General features: G+C 46.1%; 1 pseudogene; it reads left to right on the top strand.

Annotated features, from left to right (window-relative positions):
* The first annotated feature begins 1535 nt into the window (after positions 1-1535).
* LOC115325976 lies at positions 1536-2431 on the top strand (annotated as a pseudogene).
* The last annotated feature ends 7241 nt before the right edge of the window (positions 2432-9672 follow it).

Below are 9672 nucleotides of genomic sequence, written 5' to 3'. Positions count from 1 at the left end.
TTTTTTAATTTAGTGGTGAATTCTTTTCTCTAAGTTTAGAGGGATTTTTTTTTTTTTTTTTTGCTATATTTAGCGGGGATGTTTTCTGCTAAATTTAGCGCGGATCAGAGCTTCGAGTGGACTCACAAGATGTTCAGAAGGACAGAGACCAAATTGCATGGCTTAAAGAGAATGGGCTGCGTGGCAACCATGCACCTTAAGATCACAAAGACTATCTAAGACATTTTCCGCTTTTAAGGTAAGTCACAAAAGGTGCTTGTACACTTACTTAAGCTAACTGCTATTTGGGTGACGATTTTACCATTTTGTTCCTTTAACGTATAGTAGAGATTTTTTGGTACTGGAAGCTGGAATAGCTTAGCTATGACCAACGCATGTTGTGACATTTATAATTTTCTGCTTTCTGTCATACCCACTTTTCACAGGTCGAGGCAAAGGAAGGAGCTTCACAGCACCAAATCAAGCGTCTGAAGACAGCTCAACTGGCAAAACTTTCTGAAGCACTTTCTTCGGGAAGCACTGCATTCACAAAAAATTATCTTCTTGGCGATGTCTAGGAAATCATGCCACACAGAACATGGCTTTTCCGAAATCATCAACGTCGGGCAGGCTGTGGACTTGAGTGTCAGTCAGCGAATCAGAGACCTGGTGCGTGAAGGCACCACTTCAGTGCCAGAGGTAAAATAATGTCTCCGATATTATGTACATAATGTCCTGTTCGCTGGAAAACAGCCCCCTGATATTAGCCGTCGTTCGTGCATTCTACCCTACCAATGATGACCTTGTCAATCATATACAACTGGCACTGAGGCAAGAAATGTGCAGTGACCTCGATCAGGAGAATGCAGCTACACTTATTGAGGATCTAAAAAAACAAAATCCTAATGCCTTTTTTTTTTTTTTTTTTTACGCTTGTACAAGGAAGGTGACGAAGCTCCTTGTGACGAAAACGAGGACATTCAGGAACTGATGTTGCGGCAGTGCGGGAGCACATTCTTATTTTGCTATCAGTCCAAGTTTATGGCTGAACATTTAGATAAGTATGGACGCAGCGCAGTGTGTCTAGGTGCTACTAGAAGAACAACCAACTATGCCCTACCGCTGTTCCTTTTAGTCGTTAAGACTCCGTTGTGCCACGTGACTGTTGAGACCTTTATGGTTCAGTTTGAAACAAGTTCCTGCATCGCAGAAACGCTCTAAATGTTCAAGACAAGTAACAAAGAGCTGAATCCAAAGTATTTCATGATCGACTGTTGCCAAGCGGAAATATAACTGCAATTAAGCTTGTTTTCTCGCTGAGCAAAATAATGCTCTGCGACTTTCACCGTAAGCAGGCATGGAAACGATGGATGCGACGTAAAAAAAAAAATGGTGTTGCAGAGAGGAAAGGTGCCCTTTCACTCCTACGGCGTTTGGCACACGCTACCTCATGCGATGAGTTTGAGGCAGCTTACAAGTCACTCAAAGAGTCCGAGTTCTGGGAAAACCAGCGGGTAAAGGAATACATGCTTACATACTGGATTCATGTTTCACACATGTGCGTGAAATACTATAGACAACAACACAGTGTCATCATAACCACAAATAATGGCACAGAGTCCCAGAACAAGCTGCTGAAACAGTTCTACCTGCGAGGAGGTCATGGAAGGAAGAGCTTGACTGGGCTCATTGCTGTACTGGTGAATCAGTTCTTCCCTGATTGTCATCAGCACTTTCGCCAAGAAAACATGCGATGGTCATCATGCTATAGGAAATACCATGAAGGTATCCCGCGCTACCTCCAAAACAGGCCGCCTTCAGCAGTTAATCACATTATGAACCGATTGGAGGTAGCGATGTGTTACAGAGAGGGAGACGTGACACGTGAACATAAAACTGGCATTTTCACTGTAAAGTCCAGCGTGCCTGGCAAATTTCACACAGTTGACTTCAACTCCTCGTCTTATACCTGCCAAGACTTTGCTCAAACGAAGTTTCCACGCAAGCACTTTTGTGCCATGTTCCAACATGATACAACTTTTACATTCGATTCACTGCCCGAAGAGTACAAGCCAGGACCGCTGCCAGAATGGGACAGATTTGATCTGATTTCAGAAGGGTGGTCGGCCATTTAACCACCAGAATCGGGGGCTGAAACACACCAACTTGACTCCAGCAGCCTTCCAAGAAGGAAAAAATATAGCTTGTCCAAAGTCAGAGGGTCTTCTACGGGAAGATGCAGATAAGGTGAAAGGAATGGCAATGTATTGCACAGATAAAGATAAGCTAGAGAAGGCCTATTTATGCCTTATTGAAGCGCGAAAACATTTATTGGAACGAACGCCTACATCAGGTGGCATAGTTGTACGAGTTTCTCCAACAAAGGGTTGTTCAGGAGGAAGAAAAAGGGAGTCAACCGGGCATTCTGCATCATTTCGTATTTCTGCACTAAAAATACCGAAGAGCACCTCTCTGGAACACTGGAAGTCACGGGGTAGAGTGGGCATCAAGGCACAAGGAATTCGAGACGGAATAAACATTGCCTCTTCAGCGTAATGAGTGTTTGCTTGTAATATTGTGTCTAACAACTTTTAATTATTTTCTTAGAAGTCATTTTACAGTAGAACTTCATGTCATAAGTCTTTGTTGGTTAAAATAAGTTGTAAGGTTAATAATGCTAATGTATTGGTTGGGTTAGTGTCCTAGCAAGTTCAGTATCTGAACACCCATTGTTTTGTTCACAAAATGCATATGTTTTTCTTTCTTTTTTTTTTAATTTCCCACAAGATGTTGGTTGTGCCCTAATTCCTGCTTGTTGTTTTAGATATTAGTTTTGCTATCGGGCATTGTTGAGTAGCCTGTTACATATCTGTTGCTTCCCCGTTGAGTTTATATGCTGCACATGAGATTATATAAAATTCTGATTAAACTTCGGGTTTTTCTTCGAACAACCCTAAACCAGAGACTACTAAAACCTTTTGTGCTTGGATCTTGTGTTTGTGCTAGTCAAGCGTTTGGTATATTGAATATAAAATGGAAGTTAAATATCTTGTTTATAATGATCATGATCTTACAGCTGATCACTGGGGCAATATGTCCTTAATTATAAAATATGTTCCTGTTGTACTGTACTATAAACCATTATACCAAAGATTAAACTGGAGAACTTGCTTATTGTATGCATGCAGATTTGCCCACACTTCTCTCACTCAAGAGTTCAATGTGCCACAATATTCATCCTCCGTGGATATTGACCTGGAATAAATAATGGCTTGCTTGCATATATAGCAGCAACACAATTGAAATCTTTCTTTTCCGTATTTCTTTAGAGTTATGGTCAAAGCCAGCTATCACAATGAATCCAAATATGTTTTGTGCAACCAGTAAGGTACAATCTCCTTTCTCTTATGCTCGGCTTATGTACTTGAGTACCCTTGGTACTCGGGGCCCAGATTTCCAGACTTTATATTTACACAGAAAAATTATTCTCAGTCGCACACGCAAGCAAAAATACAAAAAATAAAAATCTTGAGCCGCGACCAGAGATGAACATTTGTGCTGCTGCACCCGGCGGCGGGACGCACGCAGCACAGGCGCATGACACATTTCATTTGAGCGCGTTGTTCAAAATTCAGCTTCTAGCGAAAAATGTAAAAATTAAACAGACGTTTCAGTACAACCCGGACAGTGATGAGAGCTCTAAAGCCTGGCTTTGTTGTGACATACAATCTCCAAACTTGCGTGAACTTGCATGACAGGAACATGATCAACATCCACCAGCCTGCGGCCAATGTCACGGCAAACGCTGGTCTATGAAAATCATCCAACGCTTTTGCACACACTCTGAGGAGGAGTCCTGTTCTTTAGCGCATGGCACTGAAACAATAAGACGCCGCAAGCGCCGCCTCCCCCCGCTTCCAACACCGGACACAACAACCTGCAACAAACTCCCGCTAAACATAAAAAAGGTATACTTTTGTTTGTTTTAACGTTTTCGGCAGTAACGTCACGGGGGTCAAATAAATTACTATATTATTTTGATGGTCGCCGTCAACTGCCCCGTATCGACCTCCGAAAAAGGCGTCCCGCCAAATCCACAGCCCACGTGCCCGCACCGCAGGTGACGTCAGCGGTGAGACGCAAGCGCAGAGCTGAGGGATCGACGTCACAAGCGCGCTTTGCCGGCTCAGTTTCGGTTTCGAGTCGTGCACAAGGATGACGTTTCTCGCCCCGTAGAGCACTCCAGCTCACTATGTATTTTTAATAAATATTTCGTGTCTCAAATGAACTGCAGTGAGGTCGAGCGTAAATGGTCGAAACACATTTTCCCCCAAAATTGAAATTTTTTTACTTAATTTTAGTGTCTAAATTAATTAGCTAATTAATTCACCAATTTCACCTTTTGCTACTGACCCCATGGCCTCCAACTTAAGGCCCGTTCACACTCTTGCGACCGAGTTAGACCGAGAGAGACCAGACCGGTTTTTAAGCCTTTTGCGACTTCTTAGGGCCGGATGCGATGCAGCGGAGCTGGTCCTAAGAGATCACAAGAGGCTAAAAAACCGGTCTGGTTTAACTCGGTCTTTCGGTCGCAAGAGTGTGAACGGGCCTTTAGCCCCAGAGCTAAGAAACCTTTATTTATTTATTTGTTTTATGTCCAGAAACAGCCGAGGCCTTAGGACTGGCACACACTCACGCACAGTGGCGTACCAACTTGCTTTTGATTGGGGAGCAAACCGGACCCCCCCCCCCCCCCCCTCCCCTCCTAGTGCCGGGGGGCGCTGCCCTTGATGTCCCTTGGACTCCGCCGGCCAGTGCTTGCCCTGCCCAGTGGCAGCTGTTTCAGGGGAAACACATGCCTTGCCCCCCCACCACGGTGCCCCCACTCTGAGAACCGAGGAGGCGAGCGCCCCCCTTCCCCCCCCCCCCCCCCCCCCCCCTTCCCGTTTAGTACGCCCATGTTCACGCACAGCATACACTTTAAAAAGGAAAAAAAAGCACGTACACATGATGACAGAACCTCGCGTCGAGCGTTCGGGACTGAAGTCACCGCAAGTAAGCGGCTTGTCCCGGAAGTGTGCGCTTGGCCGCCTCTGTGACCCTTCCGAGTGCGGGTTCAAAAAGCGTTGAGGGCGCTGGATGTTCGCTTGTCAAGCTCAAGAGCGCCTGCTTGTTGCGTAGTGAGAGCGCATGCAGACCAGAGAAGTATCTTGGGAGGCCATGCAATGTAAACATTTTGCCATTCTAGTTGATCAAGTGTGCATATGTCCCAAGTTCAAAGGCCTCATTTTCGGGATTTTATTCGGAGCATGATTATTAAAACCCACCCAAAGACACCGGAAAGTACGGACAAAAACATCGACTGAAAGCATTAGGAAGTAGGGGTGTCGCGAACTTTTGTCGAACCGGATTTTTAGGTCGAACTTTCAGGATTCGACTGGGTCGAACCGGTCCGACGAACCTTCGAAACTTTTCATCAGAATCGACCACTGATCTCTATGACAATTGCTGGATCGCGTTTGCCCGCTCCGCGAATGCGGTCACTGGCGGCCATCTTTAGGTAGAGTTATATCACCTCTAGCCAATGTAAGCTGCTGCAGCCGCTATCATCCATCCATGGCAGATAGCGTTTTGGCGGGTGAGTTGGCAGGCTGCGGTCAAATTAGCGTGGGTGATATTGCGTGCTTGATTAAAATTATTTGACGAAACATGTTTTTGAACCCCGCCGTGAACAGTAGTCCGGTTTTTGAGGACCTGGTAAAAGTTTCACGAAATCGCAGCACCGGGAGAAAAGCAGCACAGCACGTATCGAAAGTCGCATCAAAAGAAGCATCGAAAGCAGACGCCGTTACGGAGTCTGCTTTCGATGCGAGCTGCGCTGCTTTCCCCCGGTGCTGCGCTTTCGTAGAACTTTTGCCGGGTCCTCAAAGATGAGGCTAGCGTTCACGCCGGGTTTCAAGAATCTGCTTCGTCGAACAACTTCAATCAAGCACGAAATGTCACCCACGGTACAGTGTACTAGATCTACGGCTATCTTTAGGGCAGCATGCCGCCATTGCGCTGTCCGCCATATTACTATGATGGCTAGAGATGATATAACTCTACCTAAAGATGGCCGCCAGTGACCGCATTCCGGTCCATAGGCGGAGCCACTGATCTCTATGACAATTGCTGGATCGCGCTTCCCCGCTTGTTCGCTGCAGCGCAAGTGAAGCCACCGGACTTCACTCGCTTGGGATACGATTTGCCGTTTTTGCTAGCCTTTGCTGCGGTTTTCCAGCGTGCTGTGGACACGTTTTCTACTCGTTCGTCGTCATTCGCCGAAGAAGTTTTTTGAAGATCTCCGTGTATTGTTGAGACTTGCCGTTGTGAACACGTGGAAAATTTTACGAAAGTGCAGTGTCGCAGGAAAAAGGCACAACGCGTCGAAAGGAAGGGCTGGCGGCGTGTTCAAAGCTTCCTTGGCACGCCGAAGTGCTATGTCTCTGTGCCTTCGCACGCTTGGATACCGACCAAGAACCGACGCCGTGTGTATGTGTCTAGCGAGTGCAATGTGCGTGAAGCTGTTCGTGCCTCTGGATCAGCGTCTTTTCCCCTCGCGGTTTAGGAACGAGCTTAATCCAGCGTCCACTAGCGACGGAATATGGGGGAAGGTACGTCTTTTTTTCGTCCTTAGACGATTTACACAATACCGTGCACAACAGCTCCTCATCACTGATCAGTGCTGGCTTATTATCAACCTACTTAATTGCACTTCACGTTTGAGCGCGGCTCGCCTAACTGTAATTGGTCAGCAGATTGCACACGACCATATCGGCCGCGCTTCAAAGATTTTCATTCTCGCCGTCTTGTACTTTTGCTTTCAAAAACCCCCCTGGCTCCACAACGTTGCCCTATTCGTGCTCCCACGGAATCTATTAGAGTAGATTTGGGACATAGCCATGGTTAATATAGTACATAAGAACACGTACAGATCTCTCCCTTTTATTGATAGCAACTCACCGGAACAGCTGGACGATCGAGAACTCCGTGGCCGATATATATAAATGATCTAAAGGCTTCTACGCGCGACACACGTTCAGAACTTTGGCGCGGCGTCAATTTTTGACCGGTATCCAAGCGTGCGAAGGCACAAAGATGCATCACTCGGCGTGCCAAGGAAGCTTTGATCACGCCGCGACACCGGCGACACTTGTTTTCGACGAGTTGTACCTTTTGATACGGCTTCACGCACATTGCACTCGCAAAACACATCCACACGGCGTCGATTCTTGGTCGGTATCCAAGCGTGCGAAGGCACAGAGACACGGCACTTCGGCGTGCCAAGGAAGCTTTGAACACGCCGCCAGCCCTTCCTTTCGACGCGTTGTGCCTTTTTCCTGCGACACTGCACTTTCGTAAAATTTTCCACGTGTTCACGACGGCAAGTCTCAACAATACACAGAGTCTTCAAAAAACTTCTTCGGCGAATGACGACGAACGAGTAGAAAACGTGTCCACAGCACGCTGGAAAACCGCAGCAAAGGCTAGCAAAAACGGGAAATCGTATCCCAAGCGAGTGAAGTCCGGTGGCTTCACTTGCGGGAGCGGCAAGCGCGATCCAGCAATTGTCATTGAGATCAGTGGGCGGAGCTGGTCAAACGCGATCCAGCAAATAGACATAGAGATCAGTGGAATCGACCGGTTCGACTTTGTGGACAGTGTAGCCAGACCTTGATACAAGCATGTCTAGGTTTGGAGAAATTGTTTTTATGCAAAGGGTTATTTTATTTTTTGGAACAGCTGCAATTAAAAGACACCAATTCTAATCCCTGGAGAAGTTAATAACTTAACTTTTTTTGTACTGTATTAACTGAAATAGCCAATCAGCGGTGCCCTTAATTCATGCCTTAGCCATCAACATCCAATCCGAAGCCAACTGGACAGCCTGTCGCGCATGCGCACACGAGTCGAACCTCAATACAAGGTTCGTCGAATTTCCACTAAAAGTTCGAAAAAGTCGAACCTGGTCGAACTCGAACCTTGGCCGGTTCGCGACACCCCTACTAGGAAGCCCAGCAGACGCCCGACTTCCGGGAAAAGCATCAAACTTCCGGTGGCTTCACTTGCGCCCTGCTCGGAGAGCGGCTATGCGCCTAGTGGACAGAACACACATGTTAGTAAACGTGAATGGTTAGTGCGCTTTTCAAATCCTACTCACTCCCGAAAACGTCAACCACCGCGCTCAGCGCATTAAAATTGCTCTGAATCCGTGAAGTTGGAGAAAATGAACATATGTCTTGCACGAAAAACGTGTTGTGGTGTCGACAGTTTACTCGAGGGACATGTATACATAGAAAGCGGAGAAACAAGCCTAGGGCAACGTTATCTACTATGCACAGTTTTATACAAAAATGCATAATCACAAAAACTCCGACGAGCCTCCAGTAATTGCAAGTTTAGTCGATCTAACATTAACTCGTAACAAAAAATAAATAAATAAATAAAATAAACACACGAGATACTTTTTTTTTTAAATTCTGGTTTTTCAAAATAAAACTTTCTGTATTGAGTAATCATTGTCAATTGTCCTCCAAAACTTACAACAAGCAGTTGTATAAATGTTTCTAAAAATTTGACAATTTTGTATTAAAGTCTGGTAACACTATTTAAACAGTTGAATTTCTTCGAATTTTACCGAAAGGTCGAAGGTTCGCCTAACAACCACTCGACCTTTCACTAGCTGTGTGCAGTGCAGTCGTGGGCAACGCCAGGCGAAAAGAGGAAAAGTTACAGGTTAAGAAAAGTTTTCGAGGGAAAGGAGGGCAGGGGAAGAGGAAGCAGACGGAATGCTAAAGAGAAGAGGAGGAAGCTTCCTCCTCTCTTTAGCATTCCGTCTGCTTCTTCCTCCCCAATCAGAATCTTTTTTTTTTTTTTTTCTTACGAGAAAGGAGGGCAACGGAAGGCGAGGGGAGAAATGGAGAGTACTAAGAGGCTTATTCCTCTTCTCCCCAGCCTTCCTAGTGCTTGCCCTTCCTCCCCTTGCCTAACGTTGCCTTCGCCTGTATTGCGCGCAGTATAGGCAAAGTCAATGCAGTACAGGAAAGGCAATGCCTAGATTGTTTCTAACTGCCCGGCCGGGGTTACGAAGTTTATGGCCGGCGTTTACAGTACAAGCTGCGAGAAGCAGTCAAAAGTAGGGGTGTCTGCGAACTTTTGTCGAAGCGGATTTTTAGGTCGAACTTTCGGGGTTCGACTGGTTCGAACCGGTTCAACGAACCTTCAAACTTTTAATTAACCCAAGGAGCCAGCCTGTCCCGCATGAGCATGGCAGTCGAACCTGTGTCGAACCTTTGTTGGACTTTTCACAAGAAGTCAGAAAAAGTCGAACCTGGTCGAACTCGAACCTCGACCGGTTCGCGACATCCCTAGTCAAAAGCGTTGATCGTCTCCGCCCACACCAGCTCCCTGTCCGCTTTCCACCTCACACCGTAGCGCAAATTATTTTCACAAGGCAGAGCAGAGTACTGGAAGGATAGAGAAATGGCACGTAAATTCAGGAAAAGGATAAATGAAAACTTCAGTTGAGTTTGGACAACAGGTAGCGCAAGTCACCGCCTGATTTAAAAAGAGTGCTTTTTTACCTATTCTATTCATTCCTTCATTCCCAAATTGCTCAAATTAGTACGCGGTAACCACACCATTTAGACATGT

This window comes from Ixodes scapularis, unplaced genomic scaffold (assembly GCF_016920785.2).
Source record: "Ixodes scapularis isolate PalLabHiFi unplaced genomic scaffold, ASM1692078v2 PGA_scaffold7__128_contigs__length_106722199, whole genome shotgun sequence".
NCBI classification, from domain to species: Eukaryota; Metazoa; Arthropoda; class Arachnida; order Ixodida; family Ixodidae; genus Ixodes; species Ixodes scapularis.
The sequence above is the reverse complement of the archived record's forward strand: the minus strand, read 5'-3'. Positions and strand labels throughout refer to the sequence as shown.